Here is a 17,523-nt window from a genome sequence, read left to right as displayed (position 1 = left end):
ATGATAAGTTTTTTGTCCTATACAAAGATTTGCTAAGACACTTTAGACGATTGAAACAATCACTCTAGACTTTTACACAAATGTATGAATTGTAGTGTAAGATTTGCTTTGCTTCTTTGCTTGCAGAACTTGTGTAGAAATTTGGTCAGCGTAATGGCTTGATCAAGTTCTGTGTTGAGTGAAGCTTCTGATGGCACTATTTATAGAGACGTCTGGGCATCGGTCATTTCGAATTTCGAAATAACCGTTGGAGGGAAACGGCTACCTGTCGTTGTAATCCTGACTTGCTCAGAGCTCTCGGCCAATCAGAATTATGTATCTTCTGTCCTCGGTCAGCTCAGCAGACTGTCTCTCCTTTTATGGTAAAGTCAACTGGACAGCATACTGTGTCGTCTGAACTTTACCCGAAGGGGAAATACTTTGTCTGGAAGTTTTCCTTGGCCAGCTGTTGTCTTGTACGTTTCTCGAATCTACTCAGCAGCTTCATCTTGAAGTTGTTCCCGAAGGTCTTCTAGATCCTTCTTTTGCTGAGTTGCGTTTTGTTCAAAACGGCAACGTCTTGCCAAACACGGGCCGAGTTGTACTGAGTTGTTTGACTTGGGCCTTGACTTCCGTATTGGGCTTGGGCCTTTTAATTCTTGTGTCTTATAAACAGTTTTAACTCAACATTGAAACACATTAGTAGAATAAATCAAAGCATTTAAACTTAGTGTGTTTAGAATATGTATTTTAATTATACTAAAACAATTTTGTCAAATCAAAATTTATGTGGAAAGGTGTTTCAACAACATAGACAAAAATAAACGTCTGAATCTTTATTCCGTCACTAAAGCAATTTATCACAAAATTTCATCACGGTATAATGTTATATGTTTTTTAAATACTAAATAATGAATATTCATTTTCTAATTCATATATATAATTACACATTAAATAAGAATATAATTTAAGATCATACAATTACATTAAATAAGAATATATTAATATAAATAAAAAAAACTATAAGATCATACAATTACAAAATTAGATTAATTAATTGTACAATATTCTAATAATCTAAAAGACATTTGAATCTTATACAAAATTAGCCTCCAAAATCTGCACGATGCATACCAAAAAAACATTTTGCGGCGCCTCTTCAAAACACTTAGACACACATAGATTTGTTCCATACTGTCATGATAAATTACGTATAGGGTCGCTTTACAAAGTAAGAACCTGAAAAGAAAAGGAATAAATAAGTTAATTAAAAGCTACGAAAATTGGAACATGGTGATTTTAACTTCAACCAATCAGGTGAGATAATACATTCTAACCACATCAAAGTAAAAATGATTTTTTAGCAACAACTCATGCATTCCTTTTTTTGTTTTTTCTCGAAAGTATAGTTGAATTTGTATAATGCAGACACTAAATAGTGAACTAACTAAATAGTGAACTAATTAGTTGAGAGAAGGTCAAAACCAATCATAAACTAATTAATAGTGAACAAATTAATTCGAGCTTAATTTCATTGTTCAATCATTAATCATAGTCTAACAAATTATGAGAACACAAAAACCACATTAATCTAACGCATTAACTAGATAATTAAGAATAATTATATGAAATTTTAGCTACAGTCCAATCTTATGATCATATGTATATAATTTTAGCATACCACTATTGTTTGTGATCCAACTGCACCTCTTGATCTCCCCAGCATTAGACTCGTCGTGGCGGTGCGGTTGATGAACAATTTTGGACAATGTGACCGAAGTTTCTCTTCTTTGGGGCAGATCAGAGATTAGACAAAGAGCCAAAGATATCTTCTGCTCAACTGGAGTATTTAGAATATTATGTAGGTGACGAATCATTAGAATTATGTGTCAAAGATAATGATAAAGATGCTAGAGATAGTGAAGAATTGCTTCTGAGTATTAGAACATTTATGTGTTTTTAACATCATGATCAATATCTCTGCTTTAATAATGGAATCTTCATAAAAATCACTCAAATTGAAACATACTCTCTTTTCTAAATCAAACAGACACTAAGTAAAGATTATAATCATCAAATAAAAATCCAGAAAAGCATAACCTTAAATAAATCCGAATCTTTTTAGTACATTAAAAAAACTATATATTGGAAGGATGAAAGTGACTAGATATATATAAAAAAATTATGTGTAAAGATAGAGAAAGTAGATAAATTGCAGAAAGATGAAAAAGTAAATTAATGGTGCATAAGGCTTCCCAGAAAGATGGTTCATGTTAGCCGACCCCGAATCATTTCGGGACTAAGGCTTTCCATATCCATATATGAAGCTTTCTAGCTGGTATTCTCCTACCTATATTCTCTAAGTCATATGCATTTCTTGTTAGATTGATTTTCTCCATTAACTTGCTCATTTTTCTTTGCCTTAAAAGATGCAGAAATTTCAAGCAAAATAGTATGTGCATCTAGGAAACAACCTGCCAACTCCATATCAATCTGTTCAAGTTCTGAAATCTATAGATGCAGAAAGAGTGAAGCTATACAGTTCCAATCCTGCCAACTCCACTTATTCTACACAAACACGCTTGATCAAATGCTCGACTCATCACTTATTCACGCCATGACCAAACTCGGTTACCCCAATATCAAGGTTTCCATATCAGAAACTAGCTGGCCTGGCGAGGGCGTTATAGATCAAATGGAAAGTAACATTTACAATGACCAATAATTGCAATAGCAAAATCCTAATCGGTTCCAAATAAGTTAGAAAAGTACCTGATCAATGGTAATGACAGATGCAGAATCGGATCAGAGGAAGTCTAAGAATCACTAATGGGACAGGTCTGCCTGATGCAGTTGCAAGATCAAAGTAAGAGAAATCAAAACACAAAATCAAAGTAAGAAAAATGAGAAATTCATCTCAATAGCTAAAATATCCATATAAGTCTTCAACATCTACCACTTAAAAAGAAAAGGATATATCTAGTCAAATCTATATAAAAATAGAAACATAAACAAATAAATGAAAAATACCCAAAACTGAACTTCATCATATATGGAAATTGTGTGTGCAAAATAAAAGAAAATTGTTTCAGTGAATGGAATGAGAAACATTTACTAGTGTTCCAATTAAGTTTACACAAAATAAAACACGAAACTTGCTAATCTATAGCAAGCATTAATTAATAAACACCAGAGACCATGTTGCATATAGAAATCAAAAGGATACAAAACAAATTAATGAAATTAAATTAATAATTAAAGAAAAAATCTAGCCAGTTAACCTAAATTGAAATAATCTAACATTTAGTGAATCGTTTTTCTATCAATTACCCTTTTGGAAAATCAGGAAATCTCACCGGATCTAAAAGCTCCAAGGAATGGACCATACTAAAGCAATACTGAAAACAGAGCATCGGATCCTAAGCAAAAAGAAGATCGCAACTGTTAGATACGAAAAGAAAAACGAAACGGAAAAAGGAAAAAAATGTAAACAAAAAAAGATCCTTACGTTTACTTGAAACGAAATCGGATCGGAGAAAAGAACCTCTCGTGGTCATTCATGGCCTGGGTTAAAGAAAAAGATACGGAAATGGGTGCCATTTGAGGAGTGTCGAAGACTACCATCGAGAAAAAGAGTTCGTGGTTTGAAAATGAGTGCCGCCACCGGTAAGAAGAGAGGCATGACTGCTAATCTGTGGAGGCTCACAAATTAATTAGGTTGGATGCTCGTGAAAGAAAGAAAGAAGGAGAGAAAAGGGACAAGAGTTTGAGAGGTGGAGGCGGAGGCGGAGGCATACAAATGAATTACGGTTGACACCCCTAATCTGAAAATAAAGAATTTATACCCCTCTCATTTTTTTTTTTTTTTTTTGAAACATATTGTTGGTCCATTGTAAGGTTGCAAGTATAGTTCCAAGGGGGGGTTAGGAACTATTTAAACTTTTTCGCAATTAGAGCAAACTTCTTTTTCTAAGGAAAAAGGTTTTAACAGCGGCGCTGAGTAAACAGCAAGATACTGGCTTAGTCAACAGGTGACTAGGTCAGTTTCTTAGCTTGAGTCAGGAGATAGCACTTGGAGTCTATTCCTGAGCTCAGACGTTTAACGCGCACAACTCAATTTGACCTATTTAGTTGGTCAGTTTTGATTATTTAAAGCAAGCAATATAAATAAGGAGTTAAGGTAAGAAATACTTCACTCAGCAGATTTATCCAGGTTCAGCTTCTTCTAAGCCTACGTCCTGTCCCCGGAACACGTTTCGAGATTTTAAATCCTCTACTGAGCTCTTTAAAGGTAGAGCCTCAAACCCTTTACAATATCAGCAATTGAGTATGACAAGAGTACCTTCCTCTATACTTCTACTCAATCCTAATCTCTCCGCTGAGTACTTAAAACCGAGTACTCAGCCTCTCCCTTCTATCTCTAGAAATGATAAGTGTTTTGTCCTAATACAAAGATGTGCTAAGACACTTTAGACGATTTACAATCACTCTAGACTTTTACACAGATATGAGAAATGTAGTGTAAGAATTTTGTTTTGCTTCTTGCTTGCAGAACTTGTAGAGATTTGGTCAGCGTAATGGCTTGATCAAGTTCTGTATCTTGTGAAGCTTGTGATGGCACTATTTATAGAGACGTCTGGGTCGTCGGTCATTTCGAATATCGAAATAACCGTTGGAGGGAAACGGCTATGTGTCGTTGTCATCCTGACTTGTACAGAGCTCTCGGCCAATCACAATCGTGTATCTTCTGTCCTCGGTCAGCTCAGCAGATGGTCTCTCCTTTTATGGTAAAGTCAACTGGATAGCATACTGTGTCGTCTGAACTTTGCTAAAAGAGGAAACACTTTGCCTGGAAGTTTTCATTTGCCAGCTGCTGTCTTGTACGCTTTGTCGAGACTACTCAGCAGCTTCATCTTGAAGTTGTTCCCGAAGGTCTTCTAGATCCTTCCGATTGCTGAGTTGCGTTTTGAACAAAAACGGCAACGTCTTGACATACGCGGGCCGAGTGTACTGAGTTGTTTGACTTGGGCCTTGGCTTCCGTAATGGGCTTGGGCCTTTCGATTCTTATGTCTTATAATATTTTAACTCATCATTGAACAAACACATTAGTAGAATTAAATCAAAGCATTTAAACTTAGTGTGTTTAGAATATGTATATATATTATACTTAAACAATTTTGTCAAATCAAAATTATGTGGAAAGGTGTTTCAACACATACCCCTCTCATTCTTAATTAAATCTCAATAGTACATTTCCATGTAAATCAAGGAAAATTATAGTATAGCTTTTTTGAATGAAAAATCATTAAAAAAAATTTTTGGAAGATTAATTATTGATTGCAAGATTCAATTATTCAATTTTACCATCATTGTGTATTATATCTATATAAATATAAGCGTAATCTTTTCAACTCTTCATTGATCAATCGTCTGACTCATAATAAAACTTCAAAATATTTCATTGAATTTATAAATATTAATCTCCAATCTATTATTAAATCACGAAAATTTGAACTTTTTTTATAAAAAAAAATGATCTGATATGCAATTGGTGCAAAATAAGAAACAAAATACATGTGTTTTATAATAATATCTGAAATTGACACAACTTGCCAACATTATGGATAAAATTGCCAACTTGTCCAACGTTGGGTATAAAATTGCTTCTGATTTTAAACATCAAGATATATATATAATATCATAAATATTAATGTTTTTTAATAGATAATGCTTTCTTTTTTAAGAATTTGTATAGTTAATTTTAGTGTTAAAAAAATTAACTTTTTTATATTTGTTTTATAATATATATTTTTTGTTTTATTTTAGTTTTTTTAAATCAATTTTATTTAATATTTCAAATAAAGTAAAAAAATTTCCATTGTGACGGAATGGATAAAAACGTCTCTAAAAACGTCAATATGTTATGACGGAATAATTTCCGTCTCACATTCCGTCACACATGACCGCGTGAATTCTCCCGCCAATTCATTATGACGAAAAATTTCATTTCGTCAAATTTCCGTCTCAAGCTTTGACAGAATGATTAGTGACGGAAATTCTTCTAAAATTTGTGACGAAAATAATTTCGTCAGAATATTCCGTCACAGATCGACAATTTTCTAGTAGTGAACAAACTTTTGCTTCTTCCTTGTCTCATTTTCTCCATCCTCGTCCATTTCCATTTCTATTTCCATCCCATCTTCTTCAATAAGAACTTCATCCCTAATAGTTCTTTCCGATGCAAATTTTTGTCTTTTCTTTATTTGGGCATTTTCAATAGCTTTGAAGCATTTTTCTTGATCCTCAACCATAGATTTGGTACAACTACTAACACTCTCCCTGATTTGTGCAATGTGTTGCTTGAGTCAAAATATTCCACCACTCACTACTTTATTGCATAACAAACACTTCAATTTATCCGCATTCTTTGGGTCAACTTTAACTGCATAGTTCCAACCTATATCACCTGAATTAGCCTTTAATTTCAAAATATCTTGGCTACTTAACTCCGCAGCGGAATTAGATGCAGATGATGAGATAGTGCCTGCCATAGTACTGCAACACAGATTCACAACAAATAAAGGATATAACCAACATCATAACAAACAAAGAATATAAGTTATAATATAACCAAAAACATCATTCCAAAATCATTCCATTGAATAAAGAATATAACCAACATCACATTGAATAAAGAACATAACCCAATAAAGAATATAACTCAATTAAGAACATCACTGAATTTAATTATCACTCCGTAAAGAATAAGACACAAAGCAACATAGCAATAAATACGTTACAAAGAAGACACAAAGCAACATAACAATAAATAAGTTACAGAGAAGACATGGAGCAACATAGCAATAATAAATTAGACAGCAAGAGAAGAGAAGACCCAATAATAAATAAGCTAAGTTACACAGCAAGAGAAGACAACACAGAGCAACATGATATTAGCAATAATAAATAAGACAGACACAGAAAGAGAAGAAACAAGAGAAGAGACACAAAACAGAAGAAAACCTAGTCGAAGAGAGAAAGCAATAAATAACCAAGTTTTCGCCTGAAGTCGAGTCGGTCTGAAGTTCTGATTTCCGCCTCTGAAGTTGTTCGCCTTCAATTTGAGATGGAAATCGCCTTCGTCTTCATTAGGAAATGGAATGGAGTCGTTGCTCTTCGTCTTCGTCAGGAAGCGGCATATGGAGGAGTGGAGTCGATGCTGCTCTTCGTCTTCGTTAGGAAGCCGCGAGTCGCTGTTCTTCGTCTTCATCTTCGTCAGGAGGAAGCGGCGTATGGAGATGATTAGGGTACGAATTTAGGGATTTAGGAATAGATATATTTTGAGGGTTCACATTTTAATTGAATTAAGTGTTTTGGTTGGTTAGCTAATAAGACAAAAAAAAGAAGAAGAATATTTTAGTATATTTTATTTTATACTTTTGTTTGAGGGTTCACATTATAATTAAATTGAGTGTTTTGATTGGTTAGAACTTATGTAATAGGACAAAAAAATATATAATTGTGTAAAAAGTTAGGCAGGTAAAAACGTTAGATGGCGATTTGCGATTTGCACCACTTCGCTCCGCCTTGCAGCGCCTTGATCCGCCTAGGCGGTAATAAAGCGGTCGGCCGATTTGTTCTGTCCTATTAATGAAAATCGGTTTTCGCCTAGGCGGTGTCTAGGCGGCCGCCTGGCCCGATTTTTAAAACACTGTTTCTAACCCTTAATGCTCTCTCTTTTATAAGAAAAACTATCAGACCTAACTCTTTATATATATATATATATATATATATATATATATATATATATATATATATATATATATATTAGTCTAATTATTAAATATTATTAATTCCTATCACAATTCTTAGTTCCACATATATCCTCCTGTATTAATTATAACATAAATGTGTACAAATACTAACCTATTCGATTTATTATTAAATTTTATTAATATCATCTCATTCAAAAAAAATTATTACTATATTTATGTGATTTTAACTTTAACCAAAATTTTATTTATATGACTTATTTCCATTCTAATATATTTTACAAAATCTAAAATTTTAGGACGTTACATTTTAACAAGTAGATCTATGTACTATTAATTATTAGTCATCACAAAGTACCTAAAAAATGGTAAATATGCATTTAAAGTAAACAATAAAGTTATCGGGTGTGTTAATTTACACACACACAAAAAAAAATCTTTGTAATTTAATAAAGTCAAATGCATCAAATAAAATTCATGAAAACTAACACAGAAAAAAACCCAAAAAATGTATTTGATTTTTTTTCAATGTCTTAAACAAACATATAATTGTTATACTATGCATATTATCTTCTAAATTGAGTCCTCAACTGAATATCATTCTATACAAAACAGAGGATGACTATGTTGTTTTTTAAAACTATTTTTATAATTGATAAACAAGTTCACAACATGATTTGAATACGGAATCATAAAAATGAAATATCATTTTTTAATCCTAGATAAATGAATCATTTATTTAAAAAGAGCTTCATATAACAATAGAATTACCATATTGGAAGCACTAATATATCAAATTATTCAGGCAACTGGCGTCTCAGCTATCAAACAGCTTACAAAGAGGAATTTAAGGGTACAAAATACTGATAATGTATGAAAATCGGAAATGAGTACCTTAAAAAAGATAGTTGTTTGGTAACCAAATTACATCAAAAAACCATATTTTAACTACTATTAACATTTATCAAAAGAATCAATGATAATAGTATGTAGTTGATCAAATATTGTTCAAAATTTTTATAGTATATTCATGTATGAGAGAAATTTAATAGTGGAACCAAAAAGTGGCATAGAATTAACCTTAACTAATTAACAAATAAGACTCCAATTGAATAATATCATATTCATGTATGAGAGAAATTTTGTTACATAGACATGCCATTTTAATAAAGAATCATTTAAATAAAAGGAACAACTTTGTTTCCTTAATAAACAACAACATAACTTTTTAATGTTAGCAAACTAATATGTCTCCAGGTTAGATAAACATTTAATTCATATATAAAAAAAATGTCATTTGCAACAAATCATTTATGTATGTCTTTTGATGAAGATAACCAATCATGCGTATAAAGGGGGAACTCACAAAAAAAATGAGAGACAAATAAGTTCAACATGTAATGTCTACTACAATTGAAATGCAATAAAAATGTATGCTTTCAATATTCATATAGTATCAGTAGAAAAAAACACAAGAAAACTGCAATCAACAGGAATTGTAAATGTGGTAAGAAAAATTTACTTAGATTGTGTAGTCGGAATGCATTTGACACTTAATAGATCAACTTTGCCCATAATTTGTTATAGAAATTGGAGGAATTAAAAAAACACAACTAAAAGAACAAAGATTGTTACTGCAATGGGTTTTCACCAACAAATCACGCTACAAAAAAAACAGAGAATATATTTGGTACTTCATAAACTATTAATTTCATCAATATTATTGAGAAAATTCAATCAAACCAAATACATAATAGATTTTTTTCGATTGATTACTTACAGTTTATTAGTCTCGAAGAATATCAGATCAATTTTGTTAACTTGCGTGTTTCAAAATATGATTCATATAAAAAATTTGGAAAGTGAAAAAGAAAACCAGTTTGCCTGTTCACTCCGGATATCACATTTTGATATAATTTGTAATTTAAGATGAAGACCAACTTTGTTTTCAATTATGATTTTTCATTTTCACAGATGATTAAAGCAGGAGAACTGAAGTGTCATCGTAATTTTTTTAAAATATCATTATCTCCATTGATTTAATGTTTTAAATTATTATTAAATCTATTTAATACTTTAAAGTCGAATGATTCCAACAGTGAAATTGAGATACTTTTGGGAAAAAATTTCAATTGAACCCTTGCAATCTTCCTACTGCTTTATAATTAGTTGGTTTTATGGTCATTTTGACATTCATTTTTTCAATTTTTCCAATTAAATCCCTCATTACCTCTACGCCTGATGTATCTTCTATCCTTTTAGGTAATTTCGACAATCCACTAGATTCAGTTTCAGCCACTCACAATTCACTACAAAACGAATTCGTTGAGGATGGATAATTCTATAATTTTGCTCTCCACATTTTGGATTGCTCTACTGTTTCCTCACCCTTTCTTATCTCATTCGGTCTCTTTTGCAAAAGAATGGTCTCTCTTCATCCTCTCGCTCTCCTATTCAGTTTCCAGATTTCTGGACTTCCTCCCTCCTCCCATCATGCATCTTTATTGTCCCATGACAGTTCGATTCGTGGTTCCTTCTTGAAGTATGTAAGTTTAATTTTTAATTTTCTTTTGATCTATGGTTTCTATTTGTTAGTTCATCTCGATGTTTTAGATTTGGTTTTTAATTTTGTTTATTGGTTTTCTACTGAACGCATTCCCCATCTGTTTCTTTACATCTCTACTTTGATTTTATCTTTCAGCAACACATATCGCTTTCTCTCTCTCTCCTCCAAAATCGAACATCTACTATATCCCTAGATTCAAGATGCAGGCGTCGATTTCAATTTTTTCCAGTGAGTATTGCTTTTGTCAAGTTCTCTGTTTCTTTTTTTTCTGTCTAAGAAATTAAGGTTTCATTCTAACATAGATTTCCAAGGAAGTGGTAATTAATTCCTTCTTCCTTCTATGTTCTTGGATCAAAGCTTGTTCCAAATATGGAACATGTAGTTTTAAATCCTTTGTTTAAATTGATTCCTTTATGTTTGGTTTCTTAATCAGATTCAAATGATTTTTTTTATTATGATTTTGGCAGATCTCCGCCGGTATTAAAGGCATTAAAGACAAACTTTATGTAGATTCGAAACGCATAAAAGGTTAAAGGAGAATCACTCAATGGTTAGTACAATCACTAGATTTGTTTTCTTTGTGATTTTTTGGATGGTTGGTGTTTTTCTATTGGATATATGGATTTACTAAAAAAATTAATTCGCTTCTTCTTTATTTCTAATTTCCTTTGTATGTGTTTTCCCCCCTTTCCAATTTTTTTTTATGGTTCAGTCATATAATGTTAATGGATTTCAGGAAATCTATGTCTCATTGTTTTTTTTTTTGTATGAATGATGCATATCTAAAGCATGATCATGATGATTGATTAATATTTTCAGGTTTTCTTCTTCTTTATGCTTTCTTCATTACAGATAGATTTGTCATTTTTTGCCTTTAGATCCATGCTTTATTCCTAGTGATTTGGATTTAACTAATGCCTATTTTATTATTTGGGTTCTTTTCCTTAATACTAATGTTTTTTATGTTTTGTGTTTTTTTTCAGATGTTTATAGTCATATCTTCTAGAGTTTCTTACTGTGAGCTCAACAACTTCATTATTTTATTATTAAAAATAACACATAAGTTTCTAAATTATTATAGATTGTGCTTTCTATCCTATTTAATTTTTTGAATTTCTAATTTTTTATTGTGTCTTTTCATTGCAAATGATAGTCCCACAAGGCCGAGTAGAAGCAAATTGTTGGTGCATCATCAGGAAACTATATGCTTCATTATCATTTATTTTTCTACCATTATTTTCCCATTCTAAAGGTAATCATCATCTATGCCACTTCAATTTAGTGATTAAAAAATTGATTATTGAGTTACAAAAAAACCCTCTCTTTTTTCTTTAGTGAATATTTCTTCCTCATTGTTTTTTCTACTCATTTACATATGTTTTTTCTCATGCATTAGATATGTATCTTTGCTTTTATTTTTTTATTTCATGAATTTTATACTTTCCATTCTTTTGCAGATTATGTCATCTAAAATTGACATCCCTAACGTTGATTTTGAAGTTTCAACGGTTTTATTTTGGGTTTCTCTTCGATTTTGCATATCTCTAGGTAAGCTGTTGGCGTTCAAATTAAAACTTCGTTCACTCTGAATCTTTTTTTAGACCTTCTCTTTAATTTTGCAGGTGTGTCCCTCATGAAGTGGACTATTCTCTTTGATTTTGCTAAATTCTAGATATGCAAGAGGTAAATGTTTTGGCCTCAATTGTATGTTGATTGTTTATGTTGGCTTTTTGCAAATTTTCATCTTTCTTTTTATTTTGTCTTTTTAATGAAAATAACATATTACTGTGCTAGGTATTGCTAAAGAACTGTTTAGATATGTGTGTTATTTTACAACCATAGTTTCTTAAAGTGTCAGACATTTAGGACTATGCTGATTTTTCACCACTCATGCTATTTTTTGTAATTTTTTTGTCCCAAAATCAATTGTTTAAGATATTTCAGGTGTATCTATATCTCAAAAGTTTCCTCTTGATTTTTATTATTTATTTTCAGCATGCAACGAGCCTCAGGCCACCTTGAAGAGACTCTTATTTTGCGATGCAGCACTAGAGAAACAATTCTATGATAGTTGATCTCCGTTGAGATATAGGCAAATCAAATTAGAGCACACATGAGAGATATAAGCATCATAACTTTCAGTCTGATCGTAAAAACTCAAATCATCTTAATGATAAAAAATAAGCCCCTACCAATCCTCTATTCCATTGTTTTCGATGTCCTGCTATTCTTCAGTGTCGTTTCAGTCTGACCGAAAAAGGAAGAATATTCCCCTCTTTACTGATCCTCTATTCCATTTGTTTTCAACGTTCTGCTGTTCTTCAGTGTCGTTTCATTCTGACTGAAAAAGGAAGAATATTGGTAGAAAACTACGAAGCACCATACTTCTAAGAGGTTAACGTATGCCTATCTGATACTCTGAGGACGGGGATATGGCGTGATATATACGGGATATGATTAGGAAGTATCCCCTTTCTCTCTTTTCTTTTTTAATCCGGGGATACATAGGGGATACGTTGGGGATGCTTCAGGGATACTTTTTATAATTAATTATTAGCTAAATTGTAGTGTTTCTTTTAAAAAAACTTCAAAAATATAAAGATTATATAAGAAATAAATAAAATAATATCAACCCACCACCCATTAACAAATTAAAATGTAGTTTTATAATGACTTATGAGTGTTATTTGTGGTTTTATAATGACTTTATGAATGAAGTTATGGCTTATATATTTATGTATCTTTTAAATTTTTCATTACAAATGATATATATATATTATTAATTATATATAAAATTTGATGTATCACCGTCGTACCCGTATCTCATATTTTTTAGCAATGTCGTTTGTCGTATGGGTACACATACCCGTTTTAGTGCTTCATAGGTAGAAAACTAAAAGCCATTAGGTTAGTTTTTTTTGTTGTTGTCACATATTGCAATGTTTTTTATTGACTTTTGTTTTCTTTATCTTTATGCTCGATTTCTTACTCATTTTTTTTGAATTATGGATCTATACAAATGGTTTGGTCTAATTTTCCATTCCATCTTTGTTCTTTTGGTATCTCATGTCAGGAATCCAATATTTTAGATCTATTGCTCAGTGAGCATCCCCACCCTTGAGTGTTTTTCTTATTACTTTTGGTCTTTCATGTGTGAACCTTTGCTGCTATTAAAAGATTGTATAGATAATGTCAAGTGCTGTGCAATTTTCAGTAAAAAGTGGTTCCCATTTCAAATTACACCGCTAATGAAATAGTGGAAGTTAGGTGTACTTCTGGTTTGTCCTACCGTTTAGTGAACTTGAAGTATGGGGTCGTGCATCTTTGAAGTGATTTTTTTTTTTTGTGTGAGGGAATGATTGTTACTCTGTTTTAAATTCTTAGGACCTGTTAATGATTAATTATATAGATTATTCTTTCAAATATGTCTTATAATGTTTTACTAATGGATATCTAAAATTTATAAAATACTGTTTACTAATACATTAAAATATAAATACCTAATCTGACTGAAAGGAAAATGTTTTTTTAGTATGGTACGTCTTTTTTATAATTTTTTTTTCTTTACAGGAATCATATTTTTGTCGTTATTTGAATTTGGTTACACATAGCGTTGTAAAGAAGTTCGTACTGTCTTCATTAGTTGTTGTGTGCTGAACTGGTCCTGGATAAGTGCACTATCTGGTGCTAGTAATTGGGTTATCTTAGGAAAACTTCTATTTATTTGTAGTCGCTTAGATATTGAACACATTAGGCTTACTATTTATTTAGCATATTGGAGAGCAGATCCATTGTCCAATTTTAGAGATAAGTGTTTTTGGTTTTTGTGGACACAATTGAATTTCTTCATTAATTCATATTTTGGTTTCCAACGCTCATTAATCCTCATTGTCTACTAAACGAACATTATCTTTAGAAACCTATTATTGAAGTGTAATTATTTAAATATTGAACACATTAGTTTTTTTTTATTTGAATCTAGCCAATGGTAAATATTAATTGTATGTTTTCAAATTTGAAACATTTGTTAAATGTTACTCTACAAGCTTCCTGCGAATACACTTGCCAAGAAAGACAAGATGATTCCGCTTGCTATTATCAAATTTTATAATGCAGATTTGCCAATAGTATTGACGAAAGAGAAGATTTCTCATGTTATGACTAAATTTTATAGTGTTGAAAAAAATATTCCAAATTCAAGTTAGTAACTTTTTTTTTTGAATGAAAAGGCAATATTATTGGCTAATATCAGCAAAAAGGATAGAGGACAAAAAAGGAGGGGCAAAATGCCACTCACTATGGTAGGACACAGAACTAACTGCTCGGGCTAGACAGTGAGCAACACAGTTCGCTGACCGTTTAACAAAAGAGATAGATACATCATCTAGCTCTTGAATCAACAAAATACAATCAGAAATCACCTCAGAAAAATATGAAATCGAATGATGACGTTCCTTAATTGCAAGAACAACTGACAAACAATCAGATCGAATCTCCACCTTCTTTAAACCACATCCTTTGATCCATGAAAGAGCTTCTTTAACAGTCATAGCCTCAGCCAGAATCGGTTCAAAACATCCATTCAAACCACCATGACAGGCAAATAAGCACAAACCCAAATGATCCCTCAAAATAAACGCATAAGAACAGTAACCTTCATCATGAAATAATCCAACATCAACATTACAAGCAATCTGACTAGGCTCGGGATAGACCCAATAAGCCGGACGACTAACCGAACCAGAAAAACCAGAATGTCTTAAGGAAAGAGCAATTTTCCACGCTTCCAACTCCTTAGAAGCGACACGAATTAAATCCCGAGGTGATAAACAAGAATGAGACCAAACTTGATTATTCCTAAGTTAGTAACTTAATTGAAGAAGATTTCTCATGTTATGACTAAATTTTATAGTGTTGAAAAAAATATTCCAGGTTTAAGTTAGTAACTTAATTGAAGAAGATGACGTTTAAAGTAATATATATCTTTCAACTAATGTCTAAGAAAGAAATTCCAAGTTCAATTTTAAACATTACCAACTCATTTGAAGTTGCCATGTTTCAATATTCTATGCCAATCATTTGGTTTAGATACTTTAACCAAAAAAAAAAATCTTATTAATGTGCTAAATTTAATGTTCAGAATTTTAACAGATTTTTTTAAATGTATTAGTAATATACTAAAAATGATTGATGTTTGAAAAGTCCGATATAACAACTATATAACAGTACGTTTTTTTTAAATTTCTGGCTAAAATTTATCTTGCTTAGAAACATTAGGGTTAAATATGTATCATTTCGCACGTTAAAACCAAATCTGTAATTTTCCAAAAACGTTAGAATCAGATTTGGCCTTTATCTTTTAAACAAATGAATTTTTCTTTAAATTAATTTTTACCAACATATTAATATATTTTTTTCAAGACCGTCATCTTCAGCACGAAAGTATGAGTACCTTAAATAATCATCCACATCGAGAGATTTAAAAAAAAAAAAAATTAACATGTAAGAATATATAATTATTTTCATTAGCAAATTATCTTTTTTTAATGTACTCAAGTACTTTTTTTTAACTTTTTTTTTTGAAACAAGTGAACCTTTATTAAGAATTAATATCAAACAAATCAGAGCGTAACAAAGGCCGAATAGAATCCGATAAATGGACAAAAGAATGAGGGCTAGCATAAGAACGTGACCCTCGTGCCAAAGCATGAGCAACACCGTTCGCTTGCCTAAAAATAAATGAGAGACTATGATAGCTCCCATTTGTATAGGTTTTTAGGATCATTTCAGCTCGTTCTTGCTTTATTTCCATTCAATTCCGATATCATTTTGTTATCTTTTAGTTAAAATGAGTAATTTTCGTTATTTATTGCATTTTTGTTGTTTTCAGGGATTTTTGGGCTATTTTAGCGTTTTCGAGCCAAACCCGAGCCAAGTGGAATACTTCCGGACTATAAAGGGGCCTTCGGAACACTTTTGTGATTCATCAGAGACAAGTAGAGCGAAATTCGGAAGTCCAGGGACCTACAAGGAGAGAAACCGGCCCCATTTGGAGCCTGTCTCGTCGAGAAAATACCTGTCTCACCGAGACAGGCTCTCGTCTCATCGAGACATAGCCTATCTCGACGAGATAAGGCGATAGCGATGGTTCCGAAAGGAACCATCGCGTGGTGTCTCGGCGAGACGCCTAGTGTCTCACCGAGACATCATGTCGTCTCATTGAGACTACTTAGGTCTCGACGAGACGAGACGAGACGCTGGGAAGAAATTCCCCAGCGTCATCTTACCTCTTGAACGCGAATTTGGCCTTAAAAAACTGCCAAAAATACCCCTAACCTGGTGCACACTATAAATAGGAGCCATCTTCTCCATTGTTAGGGTTACTTTCCTTTCCCTCTTTTATTTTCCTTTTCTTTTTCTCTTGATCAGATGTTCACAATTTCAGTTTTCTTTTGTTTTTAATTGTTTTTGGACGGATTGAAGATTGGAGAGGGATTTCTCTCCCCATTTGTAACCAGAATCAGACAGATCCGGGTTTTAGACTTCTAATTCCTTAAACTGTCTCTTACTCTTTGCTTATTTAGATTAATTATGATTCTTATTGATAATTTGAGCTTTAATTCTTTGGTTAGTCTCATTATGAACTAATCCCCATCCAATCTGGGATGGGGATGAGAATGATTGTGTAACGATGTATGATTAGGGATTTAGGTGTATGGAATTGTTTCCAATCGATTAGATTATGCATGCTTAATGACCTAGGTTTATCAGAAATAGGATCATTGCTAGAATGGGATTCGATGATGATCAACTAGCCTGACATTGCCGAACCTAATGCCTTGAGTCTGACAAACATAGGATTGTAGATAGACAGTTGCCTGACCAAGGAATTGCCTAATCCGAATTAGCATAATCTGACCTCGCTAGAGACCGCTAGGAGTGCGGTTTGGTACCGAGCTCCAAAGCTTCTCCATTTTCTCTTCACAGATCAATTCTTCACAGTACCTCAAAAGAATTTGTACATCAATTTGCGTAAATAGAGAAATTCTTCTCCTTCATTTGATCTTCAAAGATCAATTCTTTACCAGTCTCATAGTCCAGTCCTTTCCTTTCTTTTCTGTAGTTCGTAAATACTCATTTTCAGAATGAAAAATGAGAAAAAACTCTGCTTTCTTCTTTGCTTACTTTTTTGCTTACAAAATAAG

The 17,523-nt window shown here is 32.2% G+C and overlaps 1 long non-coding RNA gene across 4 annotated transcripts; it reads right to left on the bottom strand.

Annotated features, from left to right (window-relative positions):
- Window positions 1-901: 901 nt before the first annotated feature.
- Window positions 902-3,775, bottom strand: LOC136230959 (uncharacterized). 4 transcript variants are annotated; one of them, XR_010689628.1, is made up of 5 exons: window positions 3,488-3,775; window positions 3,336-3,398; window positions 2,454-2,823; window positions 1,661-1,819; window positions 902-1,218 (listed from the first exon to the last, which is right to left on the bottom strand). It is a non-coding gene; the product is annotated as an uncharacterized lncRNA (long non-coding RNA). The 4 variants fall into 4 exon arrangements; XR_010689626.1 differs by having other exon boundaries at window positions 1,661-2,651; window positions 2,752-2,823; XR_010689627.1 differs by having other exon boundaries at window positions 2,752-2,823.
- Window positions 3,776-17,523: the final 13,748 nt, after the last annotated feature.

The sequence above is a fragment of the Euphorbia lathyris genome, chromosome 5, assembly GCF_963576675.1.
Source record: "Euphorbia lathyris chromosome 5, ddEupLath1.1, whole genome shotgun sequence".
Taxonomy (NCBI): Eukaryota; Viridiplantae; Streptophyta; class Magnoliopsida; order Malpighiales; family Euphorbiaceae; genus Euphorbia; species Euphorbia lathyris.
This window is presented reverse-complemented; position numbering and strand designations above follow the sequence as displayed.